Below are 22,322 nucleotides of genomic sequence, written 5' to 3' on the forward strand. Positions count from 1 at the left end.
TCTTTCCTTCTCTCATGAAATAATACAGAGATGACATGAACCGGCTATGAGTTGTTTTTCTATGAAAGCGTTTCCTGTTTGTTCATCTCATTCCCATCCGTGATTCCTCTAACTTTACATGGATTCTGCTCTGTGGGAAATAGGCATAAAGTTAACATCTGAAAGTTAAGTGATGTGAGATTTTTATATTTCTTAGAGTTTGCACGTTTTTCTTTTTGTTTACTTCCTTCTCCCGTATGCCTTTCTGTGGTTTTGTTTTTTTAAGCTAGAAAACAATGTGAGATTATATAAATAAAGTTTTCAGAGAGCCCGTTCCGTAGCCACTCCGTGATTATCTCTGCTTGGTAGCAAGTAGCGTGATTAAAACTGGTTCCTCCTCGTGGTCAAGGGCACCTCAGCCTGAGAACGCGCTGGCCCTTTATGGAGCTCTTGAACCTGTGTTCCTCAACAGCCGTGCAGCCAAGTCGTCATTTAGGTAAAACAAGAGAGGAAAGCGGTTGCACCCACGGGCAACTGACTTTTTTTTTTTTTTATTAATAAGCTGTTAGACTGTGCAGGGGAGCCGAGGCAGCCTCTCGGGGGTGGTACCGCGCCAAGTCCTGTGAAGTAACCTCGTGTGCGCCTTGTTTTCCGTCGTCAGGGTGCCCGTTCCGTCACAGCGACCCGGAGCTGCTGAGGCAGAAGCTGGAGTCGTACAGAGTCTCTCCCGCGGGGATGGACCAGGTAGGCCAGCCCGCCCTGCCCGCGGGCCCCCGGTGGCCGCGGCCGCCCTCCGTTCCGCTTGCTGGTCTCTGCGCGGCACCGGCCGCTCCTTGTCGGGCCTCACGCCAGGCAGCCTATCTTCCCGGTGAATTAAGCTAACGCTTTGGCTTTTAGAAAATTCTACTTCTTCTGCTTGCTAGGCTGCATTTTTATTTTTCTTTGTAATAAGGGAAGCAGAAAACCTTTAAAAGAATTTTTTCTCTCTCTCTCAATTTGTTTTATTATCTCAATTGAGGACATTTAACAAATTTTTGGAGGACTGCATTGAACCTTATCAGTGAAGCTGAAAGGTAATGACATCGTGTTTCCTTTTGGAAAGTCGCTTTCTGTGCCACGTGCGGGTTAATAAGGGAGGCAGCGCCGCGTGTGTCGCTCAGGGTCCCAGCATCGCCCATGGCTCTGTCAGATCTGCACTCTGACGCTAGTTCATTCGGTCCAGCAGTTTGTCAGGATGCTTTGTCTTGTAAACAACTTGGATAGAAAAAGAAATACTCAAATGTAAAACCACATATTTAAGAGCCTATCTTTTTATAAATAAAAAGCTCATGACCTCGCAAAGATGCCATCTCCAGTGTGCTCTGCGAATTGGCTTGGATGTTGAAGGGGTTTAAGAGGAACTTTTACTTCCTTAGCTTAAGAATATCTGTTTTAGAGCCAGAACAGCTAAGTCGGTATGTTTCCTTATTTTTTTCTTGAAGAAAATAATTACTCTAGGAAACTCTGCTGCTTCTACTGTATCCAGAGTTTAGATTGCGTTTAGTTAACTCAGTTCAAATCTTATAGTTGTTCGGTCCTCTGGGTAAGGCAGTGTCAAGATGCTGTTTGCAGAGGCAGAGAACGATCAGGCATATACCCAACTCCTACAGAACCGGAGTCTGGAGGGAAACATGCCAAGGAAGTGTCATGAGAGAGGACATACAGGATGTGCTGGTTCTTCAGAAGGTGGGGGTGGTAGTCAAATGGGAAGGCCAAAGAGCACTTTCTGGAAGAGACGCTTTTTGAATTAGTGTGAATCAAGGGTGGAAAGGTTATTAGGAAGAGAGAAAGCATGAATAAAAGGCTGCAAGTGCATAGGATTATTAGATTTCAAGTTTAAAATATTGGTGGCACTAGTACATAAACATGAGTAGGCGGCTTAAAAGAAGTTGTTGGTTTGAGAGATTGGGTTTAGAGCTGGGACATTTAAATGGCACACAGAATGAGGATTTGTAGTGCACTAGTGACGTTACAACTGGAAATTTAATATTCTTTCAGTTTAGGATTGTAGATTTGTTAGTTTAGAAGGAACGGGAGAGGGTGCAGCTCAGTGGTAGAGCATGTGCTTAGCGTGCATGAGGTCCTGTGTTCAATCCCCATTACCTCCTCCAAGAATAAATAAATAAATAAATAAATAAATAAATAAATAAATAAACCTAATCACTTCCCCTACCAAAAAAAAAAAAAAAAGGGAACATTAGAAAACTCTTCACTTTTATGGAGTTGTAGGGTTTTACCTGCCCACGGGTGCACAGCTATTAAGTCAGTGGAACCAGAGACTAAAGCCAGGCCTTCTGGCTGGATTTTTCTCTCAAGTCCAGTCTCTGTTAGTGCTATCTTGAGTTTTCTGTGGGAGAAGGGGGAGCACCTACCAGGGAGGCAGTGCAGGGAGTCAAAGCCACAACTCAAAATGGAGTCTTGGCTCATCCTCCCCTTTTTCAGGCAGTGGAAGGAAGTGGAATCCATGCAGACTGGACAGGAGAGGGAGGAGGTCCATTAGGAAATTGGAGTGTTAGCAAAACTGAAGAGAGAATTTTGAGAAGAGGGTGTGGTCCACAGGGTCCCCGTTGCAGAGAGGCTGGAGATCAAGACTGAGAAGAGGTGGTGAGTGGGCTGTGGGGTTTCACCCCTTCCACCTGGTGAGAGGAGTCAGCATATTGCTGGCAGCCAGAGCACGGTCACCATCACTTACCAGGCGAACGAAGAAAAGACAGTGGATTGGGTTTGCAGACACCGAGCATGTTTCAAAAACCTTGCTGGTGAAGGGGTGGCAGCGATACTAGCTTAAGCCTGTGGAGTGGTTTATTTGTGTGTTTTAGGCTAGAGGAGGCCTCGGCCCGTTTGTAGGAAGAGAAGAGAAGAACCCATCATTGAGGGTGGGCTTCATAAGATATAAAAATATATAATCCATCTCTAACCAAGCAGAATTAAGATCTCTTTCCATTACAACACAACTGTAGAGATAAGTGAACACCCATCTCATATAGATAAGAAATTTTAAAAATCAAATGGTAGTGACATTTGTACATTCTTAGCTTTTGAGTCCATTGCATTTCTCCACTTACTACGCTCAGTCCACAAGTAGATCCCTCACTTAGCGGGAGCTGGATGGTAATTCCCACATCATCCTTTGGCCTTGCATTGTAACCTTTCATCCAAGATGGACACAGATGTATAGTGCATGTGGGCAAGCTGGAAGGAATGTTTTGCTTTCATTTAATGTCTTTATTGAGTGGATCTCAGTAGAGTGAAGCAGCTGGGGGACTATGTTCTAAAGGGCAGAAAGTTGATGAATGAAAACTCCATGTAAAACAGTTTGATAAATGCTTGATTGCAGGTTGGCATAAGTGCAAAGTAGATCTTAAAAACTCCATGCGCATGTTAAATGTTGAAAGAAAGTCAAGAAAAATATCATTTAAATGCATGTAAGGTAAAACTCAGTGGAGCTACTTTTATTTCAGAGAAAAACCACTTCAAAAAGGTACTTTCAACATTAAGAAATCCTTAGATCTTAATAAGCAGAATTTTGATGGTCAAAAGAGCGATCATTGTGACTTAACTGGCATTACCTACTTTTTAAAAAAAATACATATTTATGGGATCACATTTCATCATTCTTTTTTGAATGAGCTTGGTTTCCAGCTTAGGCAGACTGGAACTGAACAACAGAATAAAGCCAGAGAGAATGGGCAGCCCTGGGTTCGTTCCTCATCCCTCCCCCAAAAGAGAGAGACATGGAGGTCAGGCCACCAGCAAGACACCAAAATCCTGGATGTCTGTACCCCAACAACGTAGCTTAAAATACATGAAGTAGAAACAGAGAGGTCGAGACACACCCACAGTCACACTGCAGACGTCAGCAGTTCCTTTCCTCTTTGAGTAATTGCTGGAACACGGAGACAGAGAGTCAGTAGGGACTGAGAAGACTTGGGCAACACTGTCAACCATTTTGACCTATGACGTCCATAAAACTTACTGCCCAACAACAGGGGATACACATTTATCTTTCATGTTTACATAAAACATTAACCCAGGTAGATCACATCTACTCTGCCTGTGCTCTATACACAGAACAGTCAATATATATATACAGGGGTACAACCGTTTCTGTTTCACATTGATAGACAGCTGTCCCAGCACCATTTACTGAAAAGACCATCGTAATGAATGGTTTGACACCCTTGTCACAACTTAGTTGGACGGAGGCATATGGGTTTATTTCTGGACTCTTGATTCTACCATGTTGGGTCAATATGTCTATCTTTTTGCCAATATGACACTTTTTGGATTACTTTAGCATTGGAGTAGGTTTTGAAATCAGAAAGCTTGACTTCTCTGACTTTGTTCTCCTTTTTCAATATTGTTTTGGCCATTTGGAGTCCCTTCCAATTTCCATATGACCTTGAGGATTGACTTTTCCATCTGCAGAAAAAGCCATGGGAACTTTCATAGTAATTGCATTGGGTAGTGTTGCTTTGGGTGATGCTGATAATCTGCACAATATGATCATTCAATCTGTGAACAAGGGATTCCTTGCTGTTTGTTTAGGCCTTTAATTCAAAAGCATTTTGCAGTTTTCAGCATACATGTCTTTCACCTCCTGAGCTAAATTTACTCTTAGGTATGTTATTTTTTTGAATGCTGTTGTAAATGGAACATTTTCCTCATTTCCTTTTCTGATTGCTAGTTTTAGAACTGGGGGTGATTTCTGTTTTGTTCTTGTATCCAGCAACTTTGGTGAGTTCGTTTTTAGTTTTAATAGTTTTTTAAATGGATTCATTAGGATTTGTGTGCTTGTCAGACCCCCATCATCACCCCCATCATCTGGGAGTAGGTTTAGTTTTGCCTTTTTGTTTCTGTTTGGGTGCATTTCTGTCTTGCCTGATTGCTCTGACTAGGACTTCCCTACATTGTGGAACAGCAGTGGTGAAAGCGGGCGTCCTCGTCTTGCTCCTGATCTCAGGGGGAAGACTTTCAGTCTTTCACCATGAGTATGGTGTTGGCTATGGGTTGTTTGTAAATGCCCTGTTGTGTTAAGGAAGTTTCCTTCTATTCTGTGTGTGCATTTAGTCATGAAAGTGTGTTGGATGTTTTCAGATATTTTTTTGGCTGTAATGATCCTGTGGCTTTTGTCCTTCATTCTATTAATGTGGTGTATTACATTGATTCATATTCATATGTTGACCACCCTGGCATCACTGGGATAAATCCCACTTTGTCATGGTTTGTGATACTTTTAATGTGCTGCTGGATTTGTTTTGCCAGAATTTTGCTGAGAATCTTTTCCACTCTATATTCATAAGGGATATTGGTCCGTAATTTTCTTTGTTTGGCTTTGCTGTCAAGGTAATGCTGACCTCACAGAATGAGTTAGGAAATGTTGACTCTTTTTTTTGAGGAATTTGATAAGCATTCGCACTAATTTTTCAAGTGTTTGGTGGCCGTCTATCCTGGGCTCTTCCTTGTTGGGAGGTTTAAAATGTTCTCTCATTCTCTTTGCCTGTAACAGGTTTGTTCAGATTTTCTATGTCTTCTCTTTTTTTATGTCTTCTTTTTTCTATGTCAGTTTTGGTAATTTACATGTTTTTAGGAATTTGTCCATTTCATCGAGGTTGTTGGTGTGAAGTTGCTCACAGTATTCCCTTTATAATCCCTTTCATTTCAGTGAAGTCCTTAGTAATGTCTCTACTTCCATTTCTGATTTTAGACATTTGAGTCTTCTCTCATTGTTTTTCTTAGTTAATGTTTACCAGTTTTGTTGATTCTTTCAAAAAATCAACCTTAAATTTTTTTTTTCTCTATTGTATTTCCCTTCTCTATTTTGTTTATCTCGACTCTGAACTTTTTTCCTTTGGCTTTGGGTTTAGTTTGCTCTCCTTTTTCTAATTACTAAAGTATAAAGTGAGGTTATTGATGAGAGATCTTTTTCTTTTTTACTGTAGTATTTACAACTAGAAATGTCCCCATGAGCACTGCTTACTCTATATTCTATAAGGTTTGGTGTCTTTTATTTTTGTATTCGCTTGTCTCAGAGAATTTCCCAATTTCCATTTTGGTTTTCTTCTCCTTGACCCATTGGTTGTTTATGAATGAGTTGTTTAATTGTTACATATTTTTTAATTTTCCAATTTTCTTTTTATAATTTCTTATTTTATCCCATTGGGGTCAGAGAAGATGTCTTCTAGAATTTCAGTGTTTTTAAATATATTAAGACTCACTTTGTCACCTAGCATACGGTCCATCCTGGAGAATGTTCCCTGTGCACTGGAGAAGAATGCGTATTTGTCTGTTTAGTTGGCTGTAGTGTTGTTCCTTGTAGCTTGTCTGTCTAGTTGTTCTGCCTGTTTACTGAAGTGGGGAATACAGTTTCCAGCTGTGACTATAGAACTGTTACCACCTTCAGCTCTTTCAGTTTTTGGTCCTACATTCTGGGTCTCTGTTTTTCAGCATGCTTGAGCTTATAATTGTTACATCTTTCCCCCATTGACCCTTTTATCAGTGCATAGTTTCCTTTTTTGTCTCTTGCAACATTTTTTGACTTAAAACCTGTACGGCCTGATGTTAGTACAGCCATCCCAGCTCTCTTTCGATTACTGTTTTCATGGAACATCTTTCCATTCTTTCACTTTCAACCTGTTTTTGTCTTTGGGTCTAAAGTGAATCTCTTGCAGAAAGCAGAGAGTTTTGTTATGTAACTTTGTCCATTTTTTCCACTCTCTGAGATTGGAGAGTTTAATCTATTTACACTTAAAATAATTACTGATAAAAAAGGATTTGCTTTTTTTCCCCCTGTATGTCTTATATCATTTTTGTCCCTCAATTCCTCCATTCCTGCCTTCTTTTGCATTTGATATTTTTGCAGTGTACTTTTTGATTCTCTTCATTTCATTTTCTAAATATATATGTATATATGTTGTTTTCTTAATGATTAACCTGGGGATTGCAATTAACCTCTTAAATTTACGATGATTAATATGAACCTAACCTCTGTAAGATACAAAAACCCTGCTTCTATATAGTTCTTTCCCTCCCCTTTTGTGTTGTTGTCACAGATTACAGCTTCATACATTGTGTGCTCATTAACATCACTTTATAATTATTGTTTTATGCATTTGTCTTTTAAATCTTATTGGAAGAAAAAGAGGACTTACATATCAAAAATGCAATAATGCTAGCTCTTATATATCCCTGTGTAGTTACGTGTACCAGTGTTCTTTATTTTCATCTGGCTTTGAGTACCTGTGACCTTTCACCTCTGCCTGAAAGACTCTCCCTTGCATTTCTTGTAGGGCAGGTCTACTAGCAACCAGCTCCCTTCAGCTCTTGTTTATCTGGGAATATGGTAATTTCTCCTTCATTATTGAAGGATGGTTTTGTCAGACATACAAATCTTGGTTGACAGTTTTGCTCTGTGAGTGGAATATGTTACCCCACTGCTCTGCGGCCTCAGTGGGTTCTGCTGAGAGGTCAGCTGTCACTCCTGCTCTCGTGTGTGTGACGAGCAGTTCCTCTTGCTCCTGCCAGAATTCTCTTTTGTCTTTGTCTCTCCGTGGTTTTTTTTTATAATGTGTTTCTGTGTGGTTCTGTTCATGTTGGTCCTTCTAGGAGTTTGTTGAGCTACTTGGAAGCGTAGGTGTACATCTTGTATCAAGTGTGGGAGATGTCCAGCTGTTTTTTCTTCAGCTATTCTCTGTACCCCTTTCTGTCTCTATTCCTTCTCAGTGTCCCACGTGAAGTTGTTGGTGTACCAGATGGTGTCCCACGTGTCTCTTTGGCTCTATTCATGTTTCTTTATCCTTTATTCTTTCTAGTCTTCAGATTGGATCTCAACAGTCCTACTTCCAAGTTTGCTGATCCTTTTTCTGCCTGCTGAAATTGGCTGTCTTTCTTTCATCTTAGTTACAAGTTTCAGCTCCAGAATTTCTCTCTGGTTCTTTTTTTTTTTTCCATAGTCTTATTCTATTTATTGCTATTTTCTGTTTGTTAAGACAGCATTATTCCAGTTTCCTTTAGCTTTTGGTCTGTAATTTCGTTTAGCTTTTTGAGGATATTTAAGAAAACTGATTTAAAGTCTTTGTCTGGTAAGTCCAGTGCCTGTGCTTCTCTGGGGACAGTTTGTATTAATTTCCTCTATAAATGGACCCTACATTCTTGTTTCTTTCCATGCTTTGTGATAATTTCTAGAAAACTGGACATTTCAAATACAACAAGTTGCCAGTTCTGGAAGTCTGACTCTCTCTGTATGCCTGGTCTGCACTGTCCAGTGCAGAAGCCACCAGCTACATGTAGTGACTGTTTAGCACATGAAGTGTGGGTGGTCCACACTGAGATGTGCTGAAAACAGTGGTGTATTGGTTAACAAGCACTCTGGGGAAAAAAGCCCTGATATATGTCATTTGCTGATACCTGTTATGTAAGTGCTCCTACTATGACTGATGTCAAACTACCAGTGTGACGTTACAGACCCTGCCTTGGGAAGAGATGTGCACAGTCAACTCTCACAAGCTGGTTGGAGTCAGCTCCAGCACACTGCCTGCTTTAAGTGTAAAACATGCCAGTTTGAAAGGAATTAGTATGAAAATGCATTGTAAAAGTTCTTAGTGATGACATTTTTATATTGATTACACATTGAAGTGGTAATAAACAATATTTAAATAAGATGGATTGTTAAAATTAATGTCATGTTTCTTTTTACCTTTTTAATTATAACTGTAGAAATTTTTAAATTACAGATGTTACTCATTGTAAATCCATTGGAGTGTATTGCTCTAAAAGGTTGAGACTATTGAGTGTTCGAGTTATTAGGTTCTATTTCCGTATCATATTTTAATATTTGCTTCTAGCATCCAGTTGTATTTGACCTGTTACAGCGAATATTTGCTTTTATATGTTCACCCATAAATGAGTATGAATAAGGGTACTCATTTTTCAAGTTTTTTGGTTGAAATGATGCATTATTCACAAAGGTATTTCTATACTAATATTGTTTAAATTGTCTTTTTTATTTCTCATTTTAGTGTTTTTTTAAAGAGAGGAAGAAAACATGTTTAAGAGTTTTTCTCAGCATAACCATTAATGATCATTTTAAAATCAAATCTAATTGGTGCTTCCAAGAAAATTAATTGTGATATTAAAACCTTGAAATATGGAAAAATGTATGCTCACTATACTTTTCGAGAGTTTGGTTAATCTCTCTTTTTTGCAGTCCTGAAATTCTCAAGAAGTTAGTGACCATATTAAATCTAAAACTGGCAAATGCCTTTTAATGAAGAAATCTTTCAAACAGGACAGTTTAAAAGACTTAAAAGTAACACTGTGTCAAGACGATTTTATGGCAACAATAAATCTCAATGACTCCTTACTCAGTGTTCATATAAATCTGAACTCCCCAGAATGCCTGTGGTTTTTTGGTAAGGAGTGCTCATCATAGGTGATGGTATCAGCCTGTCCATTATTTGTGAACAGTCACTGCTTTCAAGAGCAGCTTTTCTGACCATTCCACCTCCATGAGCATCTCTTCTGATTTAGGGGAATTGCTGCACTTAGCTTTGCTTTCTCCGTTTGTAGTTGAAAATGTGTACATTGTTCTCGGTAAATCTTAGAAGTGCATTAAGGAAAAGATGGGAAGTCGAGTATTAGAATTGGTGTCAGGAGGATGTGGTTCTATTATTGGCTTTATCATAAAAATCACTGAACATCTAACTCGATCAAACATCATTTAATAGGCTGAAGATAAGTGGTCATTCAGAGATTATTTAATATTATTCAAGGTGGTTCAGAGAAGAATCACTTTGAAAGTCAAATAACGGATGTCATTTGTTAGCCAAAGCAATTCAAGTTTGCTTTCATTAAAGTTGCATTAAAGTGGAAAACATAGTCTTTAATAAAAGAAATACTCTGTTTACAGTTAAGTGTCTTTCTATAATTATTTTATTATTTATTCATTACCTGAGAAATGGCTGGTATCTATAGAGGAATTTCCTTCAGTAACATGTGGTACTGTCACTTATAAAATAATAAAATCCAGCCTGCCCACCTCAGGATATAAAACATTCTCCTACTACCTTAGTTCTTTTTCATGATCAGTTTTATAGAGTATTCTCCCAGAGACCACCCTGCCCCCATTTTTGGAGAAGGATACTTAAAGTATCCAGAAAATTAAGTAGTTAATCTTTTTTCATAAGGCTAGTGTTTCATATTCTTAGTCTGCTTCGCATTAAGCCATTTCAGACTTCTTGGAAGTGGTTAGCATCAATTTACAATGTATTTCTTGTTAGACAAAGTTTTTGTTTCTAAATATATATAAAAAATCTATTAGTATGTAAAGCTATGTATCTATTTATATGTAAACATATATGTATATGTAATTATTTCTCTCTTGATTGTCTATTCCTTGGAAAAAAAACCTTCAAATGACAGATTTTAAGTTTAGTTTATTGAAGTTCAAGTTTCTGTTTCAATAGCGTGCCTGATATGATGCATCTTTTTTTATAAGTAAGATCTTTGAAAATAATTATTAAACTAGAATAAATCTTTTTCATCATTTCCATAAAGATCATAGGACATAGTGATTCTGAAGTGGTTTGCTTTTGTATTAGGCAAAAAACAAAACAAAACAAAACCAAAAACAGGACACTGGAAGCAGTTATGATCAATGACTAACCGTGGGGAGAGGTCTGGCCATATCCTTCTATCTCTCCAGGTGGATGGAAGTAAGGAAAGATGTTTATTTTATGGCTTGGTAAACATTTCCTGAGCACTGTACATGCTACTGAATTTCCAGTGTGTTCGAATCTGGGAACAGAAAAATGACTGCCAAACTGTGTTAGAGCTCTTAGTCTGGCAGAGTTCAAAGGTGTAATTAACCATAATACAATGTAATTAACCATAATACAATGTAATTAACCATAATACAGCGTGGTAAGTGTCTAAAAATTCATTCTGAGTGCTAGTTGTAGTCAGAGGGGAAGGATCTGCTTAGGAGAGGGAGGTGTGACTCCAGGGAGCTCTTCACGTGTGATGTGACATTTGAGCTGGGTTGGAAAGTGGGGTAGGATTCCCCATCGCAGGGACATCAGACTCATCAGGAAGAGGAATGGCTCCACCCAAGATCAGTACATCATAGTCGAGTGAGGACTGTCTTCCAGTTAATGTGACCCTAGAGACAAACTAAAGTGACAAGACCTGCACAGAATGAGATTCGAAGAAGGTGGCAGGGATGAGCACGTTTGGATAAGGTGGTGGTGGTGGTGTTTTGTGGAACCCTGGTCCTGGGAGGGCCCTGCAGACAGGTTCTGCAGACAAACTAGTTGAGAAACACCACCCAGATAAGTCCTTCCCTAAAGAAACGTAGGTAATTCTGGACTAAACCCAGTTAAATAATGCATCAGACAGGAGAAACCTCTGAGTCATTACTCGGGTTTTGTGAGCTAAAATTCCAAAGACCCCTGCTGTGGGAGAAGCTGGAGTAGAGAGTGAGGACCCCAGTGGCCAGGTGGGGTAGGAGGATGTCCTGAGAGAGATACTGTGGCCTGATGGTCATGGCCTTTGGAACCAGCCGGGGTTAGACTTGGACTTGAGAAAAGTTACAAGGGTGGCAATTTGGAAGTTGTCTTAAGTGAGGAAGGGATAAATCAAGAGACTTTGCAATAAAAGGAGAGTGATGAGGACCTGAGCAATGGAGAAGGAAAAAAAACGGTTTTAGAATCAATTCAATCGGATAACTGTGTTTATAGACAGTGAAGAGTGAGTCAGAAACATCCTTGGCATATAATGTTTAAACAAATGCAAGTACATCTTCAAGACGGGGAACTTGCCCTGACCCACCAGTAGGTGAATGTCATAGCAGGGTGGTCAGGAGGCAGCCACTAAGCTCTGCTGAGTGTGGGAGAAACAGAAACAAAGTAATAAGATCAAAAGTGTTCCAGACTCAGGGGAAGGTATAGCTCAAGTGGTACAGTGTGTGCTTAGCATGCACGAGGTCCTGGGTTCAATCCCCAGTGCCTCCATCAGAGGGAAAAAAAATTTAAATAAGTAAACCTAATTACCTCCCCACCCCTGCAAAAAAAAAAAAAAAAAAGGAAGTGAAAGTGTTCCAGACATCATCTCCACTGCATCTTCTCTCCCCTTTGAAATGAAGGAGGGGCTAGAAATGGAGCTGAAAAATACCAGCAGATTTCTACCCTTGAAAGGTTGAGCTTTCTGAAGAAGAAATAAGCTTGTTGTTACTGTGAAATAAAACCAAATGTTAGAGACAGATGAGCCGTATGTCTGGTTGGCGAGTGCAGCAGCCCTAGCTGCTCTGCTCTGCTCACTGCGGCCAAGGTCGGGCAGGTGGGTGTGTTCCACTGCCAGGCAGTCATCTGGGCCTCACCGGCAGGCAGCGAAACAAAGGCAGATGACAGGGAGCATGAGCACTGGGGAGGGAGAGGGAAGTGTGGCTCAAAGTTATAAAATGTTGCCTGTATTTTTATCGTACGTAGGTGTATATGTGTATCCATATAAATACAGCGTTGCTTATCAGTGCTGTGTATCACATACGTTTGTCAGCTGGCTCTGATCAGTCATCAGTGAAACAGGAAAAATATGGCCTTATTTGCTCCCTGTGCAGCCCCCCCCACCCCACGTAAGATATTGTGGTTAGCCACTTGATTAGGATTCAAGCAAAACAGTAATTTGCCTTAAGGGTGAAATAGTAGATGAAGTGTAATGAAGGTTTTCACCCAGCTCAGCAAACACAAATCTGACGAATGTTTTCTGGTAAAGATGACAAGCTGCATTGCTTTAAAAAAAAATCTGATGTTCTTCTTGGTGGACTTTGGTCAGCTGATAAAGTAGTTTAAAATTTAGAGAGAAAAAAGTTAAAGACTATAGGTCTAGAAAATATAAGTGTTTGATATCACTCCTCTGCTTGATTTTCTTAGCCTCTCGGCTATAGATGTATTACATTAGAACGATAAATGGATTGTTACGCTTGACATTCTGTACTTCTGTCTGGAAATATTGGCATTAAAAACCAAACTCAGATTGCCACTTGAGCAATATTCTTAGATCATCATAGGAATTTTCACTTTAAATAGTAAGCTTGTGTTTTCAAATAAGCCTTTATTTGCTGCGATGTTCAAATTGTTTGTCTTTCTCTAAAGCAGAATTAGGATGCTTGTAGCCATGCGCCAGAACTGGCAGTTGAGTTGGTTTCCCCCTGAAGGAACTGTTCTTTAGGCATTGATGCTGTGTCCAGGAGGAAGCGGTGGTGTGCTCTGGTTCTTCCAGAACAGGACGTGGACACTGGAGGACGGGGTTCGGGCTGGTGACGCACAGTGGAGAGCTGTGGGCGCACGCTGACTGTCATAGGCCGTGGGCTGCATCTCACTGACCACGCTTCTCTGGGTTCCTGGTTTCCTCCCACCTAGCTCTTGGCTCTTCCTACTTATCTTCTCTTGTCTCCTTACATCCCTCCCAGCTCTGTGTAGGCTGTGTTTCCAGCCCTCACCCTGGCCAGTCCTGCCCACAAGCCCCCCGCTGGGGAACGGGCCCCCCTCAAAGCTCGACTCTGAATGCACTGTCCAGAAAACACTGTTGCCTGACCACACCTTAACCCTGGCTTCTCCACAGAATTGTTTTTCTTTGAAAAAAATTTTGATATCATATTTGCCATATGACTAACACACACAAAATATATAAATATAAACAAGCACGTTATGAACTAACTGGCTAGACTCCCCCCACTCCTAAAAGCATATTAAAAAAAAACAGGTTAGGTAGGTGAGTTCAGAATTAACACACTGCAAAATCCGCATCCAGTATGTCTTCATTCTTGAGATAACATAAAAGAAGAATTTCTGTTTCAAAGACAAGTGCACCGCTTCTGCTGGAACGTGATCTCTCTCTCAATCAAGTTCACAATGTCTAATTCAGGCATATCTGTCCACAGCCCAGGGACGTGGACTCTTCTATTAAAACTTAGTACTTTAAAAAAGGTTACCTGAATGATGCCTACACAAAAAATTTAAAATCTAAGGGAGACCAACTATTCCCAAGACCCTGACTTCAATGAGGATGGCTGAGGCAGTCATCACGGGCACCTGCATTTCAGTCCTTACTGGAGAACCATCCCTGTACAGCCTTACAGTCAGCGGTCATCCTTCTCAGCGCCCCGGCATTTTAGCATCTTCCTCAGACCTCAATTCTCCTTCTTTTCCTTTGATTTTTAGCTTTGTGTTTCCCAATGGGAGTCATCCTGCCCATCAGTAAATTGCACCAGCAGCATCTTCAATGGAAACAGACCTGCAGGATGTCTTAGTACAGTGTTTGCCAGGGATGTTTAGATCAGAACATTCAAGAAGGCACAGAGATGGTGTCCAGTTGTGCCCTACAGACAAACAGTAGGGCAGGAGAGTCACTTGTGAAAACTGTGACATCTGCAAAGAGCAGGGCACCTGCGCCTTGAGGTGGCCCCCTCGTGTGTTCCGCATGAAGAACGTCTGTTAGTCATATCACTTAGTGACTAGTAAGTGGTTCTTGTGGTATTTTGCATATATTTTATATGATGAGTCATATACATTGGCATTTTACTGAGATTCACAATTAGTTTTATTTAGGAAATCAGTAGGGGTGGGGGTAAGAGGAGTGGGTGGTAGGTGATGCTTTACTCCAGAGCACCGGGGAGCAGGCTCTGGTTGAGTACGTTCATGTACAACAGGTGTTTTTCAAGAACAGTTCATGGCCATTAGGTGGGAAATGCTTCTGTCTCGTCTGCCCACTTCTCACCAGCAGGCTTGTCAGCTCCTGGTCCAGGCCTCCCTCCTCTGTTCCTTGGGGTCTGGGGATGGGCTCACGCTTCCCACCCCACCCCTGGTCTGCTGCCAGCACCGCAGAGTGTCCGGCTGAAGATGACAGTCACCCCGTTACAGAACACGGCAGGGCCGCCCCGCCCACTCGGAGAGAAGCCATGCTTCCACGAGACCCTTCTCTTTTCTTTTTGCCTTTTCCTGTATTTCTGTAATGTCGATCATAAGGTGAAATTAAAGTATATATTTTTATTAGTTGTTGGATTTTTTAAAAAGTAATGTTTCACATTTTTTAACTTACTTTAAAATGTGTCTTTTTTTAAGGAGAAAATCTCTCTCTTAAGGACAAAATCATTGCGTCACATATGAGCTTTCAATTTTTGATCCTTTCCACAGTTCAGTGGTCCTCTCTTGACAGACCCTCCCCCCATTTTAAGAGGATGTGTGTCTTCATCTCTGAAGGGACCCCGTGTCCTCAGAGCAGTCCCGCTGCACCGCCTCCCCTGCTGGCTCGCTCCCTGTCTCCCTGGTCCTTTAGCTGCTGTCCGGGGCCTTCCTGCTTCTCCTTAGGCCTGAGTTTCTCTCTCTCTCTGAATAGCTTTCCCAGACAGTGAAAAACAACTTATTGCCTTTTCCCCCCATTATGCCTTTACGTATGTGCTGTGTGACATGATCGGTTAACTTGCTTATGGATAGATGGGCAAATGATTTATTTATGGATTTGCAAGGAAGCTTCAACTAAAAATTCTTTCTAGAAAGATGAAGTTAAAAGTCAGAGGAAAAGTAAGTGATTTTCGGTAAGAGCCTCATCTGTGGAATGGAGTGGGGATTGTTGTGTGATGCAGCTAAATTTAATTTTTGATGGAATCTAAAATTTCAAGATATATCAGCTTTTCTCACATTCTGTGGTTTATATGTCAATTTCCCATAATTTAAAAAATATGTGTATGTCACCCAAATAGGTATTTTTATTAATACCTTTCCTGTAAGTGTTTCTTTATAGCATGTTTCCCAAATATATATGTATATTAGGTTTTATGTATATAAAATACATATTTACTTTGCAAGGAAGATACTTAAATGTATCATATATATAAGCAAGAAATTTATATACATAGAATAAGATGTTAGATTTATTATTTTGTTTTTACATAAAGGGAATTTATTATATATCACACAGTTGAGATATTTGCTTTTCTGTGACTTTATTTTCTCTTCAGGTAGTTTATGGCATCATTTAAATTTAAGTTTATTATTTACAAAGCAAACAGACTCAGACAGAAAACTAACTACGGTCACTAAAGGGGAAAGGGGGGGGATAAAAAATTAGGAGTTTGGGATTTAACAGATACACACTACTGTATATAAAACAGATAAACAACAAAGACCTACTGTGTAGTACAGGGGATATATTCAATACCTTGTAATATATTCGATATATATTCAATACCTTGTAATAACCTGTAATGAAAAAGAATATACATATGTATATGTATAATTGAATCACCATGCTGTGCACCAAAAACTGATGCAACATTGTAAATCAAAAATATTTCAATTAAAAAAATAGATTAACTACACAGATAAATTTATGTTTGAAGTCTTTGCATCTCCAGAATTGTCATTCACAGATTTCATATATTGGTATCATTGCTGTTTGCCAGTAAGTAATTGCAAGTTCATCTCAACACAGATTGAATTATCTGTGTGTAAAAACATTGGCGAATATGAGCTCAGAATGCTAGAATTACTTGAAAAACTTTGTGTCTTCCTTCATTTTAAACATTTATAGTCATTCATTTAAAATTGGTTTATTTCTCATTTTTGCTCTAATAATTCAAGAAAAGTGGATGGGCCAAGTAGGCAGACAGGCGGGATCCTGGGTGCTGTGAATGGCTGGCAGCTGCATCGGTCTTTCATGTGTAGGATTGAAAAAAAAGTGACCTGAAATTTAGAAATATAATCTAGAAGACAATCAGAAAGTTCTTGTAAGCATAAACTTGCCAAGTTACGTGGCGCCGGTTCTGCACTGCTGCGCTGTGGCTTGCGTGTGCGTCTGTCAGATGGCGCGAGCTGTATCCAGCAGTGAGAGCGGCAGGGGTTCATGTACATTTCTTCTTGTCGTAGGAAGGTCGGTCTTTTGAAACGGGCTAGAAATGAACATTTCTCCAGAATTACATTTTCCTTCATTTCAGGCTCTCTCTTCATGCCAGCATTTTGCTTCGTTTTATAAATAGGCCAAATACACATTTTATTTATTTGTCAAGAGAGGTGATGAAACCTTACAAATTTCAACTGGATTTGCACTCTGCTGATAAGAACAGGAGTCTGCAGTGCTCTGAAGAGATTACACGGAGTAGAAATGAAAAGCAAATTGTATTTACGAAAGATAGGATGGTGTTCCTAACAGGGCTTCAGAATAGACCATTCACCCTCATATTCTGCTGAGCTTAACTAGAAATAACTTGCAAAGAAAGGGAAAATCTGATTGGAGGCAGAAGTGTCCCCTCTCCACAGATTCTCATCTGGAGGGTTTACTCTGAGTCGCCCTGATGGGCGCACAGCTGTATTTCATGCTCTATCTGTATAAACTACTAATGTGGAAAATAAAAATCTGAATAGTATCCTTGATTGCTTCACATGACAACCATTTAGATTATGAGATTTATATCTACAATTTTGGAAGAGACATTGCAGTGTGATACCCTGACAGTAACTGTCAAAGTCATAGTACTGGGATCTGTTCTCATCTTGTTGTCAAGGTCAGGTTATTGAAATTCACAGTTGGTGGGTCAGAAACATCTCTTACTATCTCTTGTCATCTGTGGTTTAATGCTGACCTAAACAGCTCCTGTATAATGTCAAAATTATCACAGCGTCCAGACTGCAGCGGCACCACATGCTCCATGATTTAATGCGTTTCCTGTCTGGAATGAAGATTATGAGGAGAACAGCAACCAGGAGCTATGGTGGTTTTGAAGAACCTTAATTTCTAACTTTTCTTTCTCTTTTTTTCCCCTTCATTGTAGATTTTGGATTTAGTGAAAGGGACACAATACCAGGTAGCCTGTCAGAAGTACTTCGAGATGACACATAATGTAAGTAACTTTTTGAGCTTTGTCACCCAAATTCTTCGTCTTTTGTTACACTGTGTTTCACTTAGAGTTTTCAGCTGCAGCATCAGAAACCACTCCAGCTGCTTTGAGTAAAAAGGGATTTATTACACGGGATTCGGTAGCTTAGAAAATGGATGGAAGGGCTAGGGAATTAGGCTTGGAGGCTGCAGAACCAGGAATATTGTAACTGGGAGGCCCCCCGTCCTTACTGTCCTGCAGCTGCACCCAGCACCCTGCTTCCAGGGGTGAGGCCGGGCACAGCAGCCTCTTTCCGTAAAGGGCCAGATCCTGAAAGTCTTAGCTCTGTGGTCCACGTGGCCTCTGTCATAGCTGCTCCCCACTGCAGTTGCCGCACCCAGCAGCCCCAGACAGTACGAAAGGAGCGGGTGTGCTTGTGCCCCCATATCCCTTTATTTACAAAAGAAATTCTGCACCAGGCTGGACCCACAGGCCTTAGGTAGCCCATCCCCAGAGTAAGACCTGAACACTGGCTGCCGCTGTTCAGCAGAACCAATGGCTCTTGCCACCTTCCATGCAGAACATCTGGCGCTCTTACTTATGCCTGCCACCTCCTGATCCCCTAATCTCTCTGTCAAGTCTCGTGGTCGTGTTTACCTGCATGGCGGAACCTGGGTACCCTGGCGGACTACTAGCGGCAGGGGGGTCAGGGAAATGAGTCTGGTTGTTATCTTTTCAGCCTCCTTAGCACAAAAGGCCTGCCAGTAGGTTCTGAGAGCTGTAAGCATAGGTCACAAAGTCAAAGTCCTGCGGGGGTCAGGCACATAACCCAAAAAATAATGCTGGCTGACATGAACACCGGACAAAACTCATGCTATTAGAGGCATTCATGCTGACAAGTTTTAGGACCCTGGGCAGGGCATCAGGACACATCTGCAGGAGGCTTTAGCCCACAGACTCCTAGTTTGCAACCACTGATCTGGACCATGGCTTGCTTATGTAGGACAGATGTCCAGGAATGAACTCAGAGGTCCATGCACCTCTCGAAACATTTTTCCTGTAAGTACACATGTGCCTTTTCTGGAGTCTGGTATTAGTCAGGCTTCAAAGGGATCTGTGACCCTCCCAAAAAACGTGTTTCATTTATTGAATTCATTGTCAGCTACCATGCTGTGCTAAGTTAGTCATTTTTAATTTTACTGGTTTTCATGAAATATTTCTTTTTTAAAAATAAATTTTTTGTAGACGGTGTTTTTCAGGAGGAGGTAATTAGATGTATTCATCTCCAGAGACAGTACTGGGGATTGCACCCTAGACCTCAGGCATGCTAGGCATGCGCTCTACCACTGAGCTGTACATCCTCCCCACTTCTGCTGTGGTTATATAATTGTGGAATTTCATACTTGGTATTTCATAGAAAAAATATATCCTAGAACATCACTGATCGTAATGGGAGTAATTATGGTAACATCAGCCAGATCTACAGAACCCATAACGCATTCCTGGCACAGGAGTTGGTGCTCCAGCCACGCTGGCCCTTTGGGTCCGCACTACAGCACCGCGGCTCAGACAGGCGGGCACGGCCTGCTCCTGCGCATGCGGCGCGAAGCCTGGATCTGGACCGGGCTGCCAGGGAGCTCGTCTGAAGCTTGTGAACTGAACCATGACTGCCCCTCTGTAGGACCTGACTGTGTCTGTAAAAACAAGTGTGGACTCATTAGCACTTCCATTCTAGACTCATGATCCAACCTTTATAGTTTACTTAAAAACAAAACAAAACAAAACAAAACAAAACAAAAACCAGGCTTAGCATTCTGCCTGACTTGCCCCGGGTCCCCCAGCTGGCAGTGGGAGACAGAGCCGGACCCTTGTCTGCTGGGGCCATGGGTCTAGTTCTCTTCCTGTTACACCTAACTGTTGAAAACAGCCTTCTTTTTGAAAAACATAAAAATGGTATTTTTTTTACAAAATGTAAAGGACTAACCCTCAGTAAAGCCGCAAACAACAGATTCTCATCAGTTTTATCAGAATAGGCGTCTGCCCAGATGACCCACGTCTGTTTGGTATTTTCAGCTCCAGCTTTGCACTCCTCTTTCCCTTGTCGGCTGTGTCCCTTGATTTGCTTGCTCAGCTTGAAAGTTTTAATTTAATATATGTTTTTAATTGTCTGCTGACCCTTTTAATTAAGAAGCCTCTACTTTCACAAATTGAGGCTTAGTATTCAACCTCTTTCTTTTAAAATTAAAAAAATTAAAAAAATTTTAAATCCCCCCTTTTAAAATAAGATACAAAAATTAGATGTAAATACTGAATTTGTGACATAATCACTAGCAAGTAAGAAGTGTTTTTTCTCAAATTTGTTTTGTGGCATCTCTCCCATTGCTCATTCCTACATGAATATTACTAGTATTGTCAACTTTTAAAACTTGCCTTAGATTTAAAGAAGATATTAAACAGACATGCATCCAAATCGTCCCACATACAGAAGTAGTCCACCTTAAACCACATATAAATTGATGGAATAAAAAGGCTGTTTGCATTCACTGGAAGGCACACTATAGATTTTTCATTGTGAATATCTCTCTTTGTGTATTATTTTTCTGATTTAATTTAAAAGCAGAATCTATTTTTATTGTCAGGTTGCTGCCATCCCGCCTGCCACCCCCGCCCAAAAAAAAAAACCAAAAAAAAAAATAAAACCCTGTGTTTATTTTCTTGAGGCCTCTGTGATCAAACTCACTTTAATGAGAGCTTTGAAAATGAACCAGTTAGCTGATAGCATTTACAGCAGCACAATGATAGTTCCATATGGCTTTTTCGGTAATGCCAGCTGCCGCATTATAAGCTGTCATTGCAAAACCTCTTGATTAAAACCCAAACATCCCATAGGTAAAACAATATTGCTTCAGTCTCTCAAAATCCACATTTTGAGTGGCAGAAATAGGAGACCTACGCTTGTGTGAAGGTCACTGTGTGCAAAACATGTTGATTCCAAGCAAATGTTTGGGAGAGATTCACTTAATAGGTGTCAAAAGCTGGCCTGCTTGAAATCTGTTCTCTTCAATGTTTTTAGGGAGCAGTGTTTTATATTGTAATTTTTGTTGTTGTTTTGGCATACTCCATGTGTAAATGAAAACACTAGGCCTTGTGTGGATTAATCTCTGGATTTTAATTGAAAATAGCTGCTTCAGAAATACACCTCTTTAGGCACTGCTTCATTCTGGTACTTATTTTCCAAATAGCTGAGTGTAATTTTCTTCCGCTATAGGAATCTCTACAAAAATCTTGTTAAAATCTATCACACATTTTCCTCCAGTCTTAAACAGGATATACCAACTACAGTTAAGCTTTTTTATAACTACTCAGGATCATTATGGATGTCAGTTACAGCGCTGGGCTGGAAGCCACCAGCATCTCTCACTTGGACCAGGGCGGGAGCTGCCTGACTCACTTCCCAGTGTCTACGGCTCATTCCAGTTCTTTCTCCTCCACGCAGCTGCTGGGAGGTTCTTGAGAACAGAGAAATCTGGTCATCTCAGTCACCTGCTTTTTTTTTAAACACCTTTTTTGTGGTATGACTCCTGTACAGTAAACTACACATATTTCAGGCGTTCACTGGATGAATTGTGATAGATGTATACGCCCATGAAACCACCACCACAATCAAGACAGCTGACATTTCCATCACTCCCCAAGAGGTGCAATTTTCGAATTCCCAGTTTATCCCTTCCCACCCTCTTCCCCCTCTGGTAACTGTAAGTTTGTTTTCTCTGTGAGTCTTTCTGTTTTGTAGATAATTTCCTCTGTGTTCTCCAGATGTCCTTGTGGTCCCCTCCTCCCAGTGCCATCCTGGGCTGGGGAGCCTGACTTGGGGCCCAGAACTCTCGCTCCTGAGGGAGGGCCTCTGCAATGTAATTTTTCTTCAGCGTGTGGGTCGCCCACCAGCGGGTATGAGGCCCGATTATATCTCGAACACGCCCCTCCTGCCGTCCTGCTGTGGCTCCCTCTTTGTGTGTCCAGTTGAAGATCTTCCTTGTAGGTTCCAGTCTTATTTTCCTCAATGGTTGTTTAGCAGTCAGTTGTGGTTTTGTTGTGGGTGTGAGAGATCTGAGCCCGTGGTCCTACTACTCCACCATCCTGACCGGAAATCCCAAAAGGTATATTCTCTCAGTAACCTGCTTTTAAAAAAATTGTAAAAGGCATTCCCATCACTCTTAAGATGAAATCCAAAATTTATAGTGTAGACTAGGAAGGCCTCCAACCCACCTCTTCCTTCTAGACTCCAGATCTGCTGGCCTTGCTGTAGAGGCCTTACCGTACTTTGGAACTTCCAAGGGAATGTGACCAAATACAGATGCATCACAGAATTCCCTTCTTCCAGTAGTTAACAAAATGTACAAAACATTAGAGAAATAAAATCATCAACTACAAAGGAACACAT

General features: G+C 40.8%; 1 pseudogene; it reads left to right on the top strand.

The window, feature by feature from the left end:
* LOC140693695 (DNA primase large subunit-like) overlaps positions 1 to 22,322 on the top strand; it is a 96,045-nt pseudogene that overhangs the window by 68,722 nt on the left and 5,001 nt on the right.

This window comes from Vicugna pacos, unplaced genomic scaffold, assembly GCF_048564905.1.
Source record: "Vicugna pacos unplaced genomic scaffold, VicPac4 scaffold_20, whole genome shotgun sequence".
NCBI classification, from domain to species: domain Eukaryota; kingdom Metazoa; phylum Chordata; class Mammalia; order Artiodactyla; family Camelidae; genus Vicugna; species Vicugna pacos.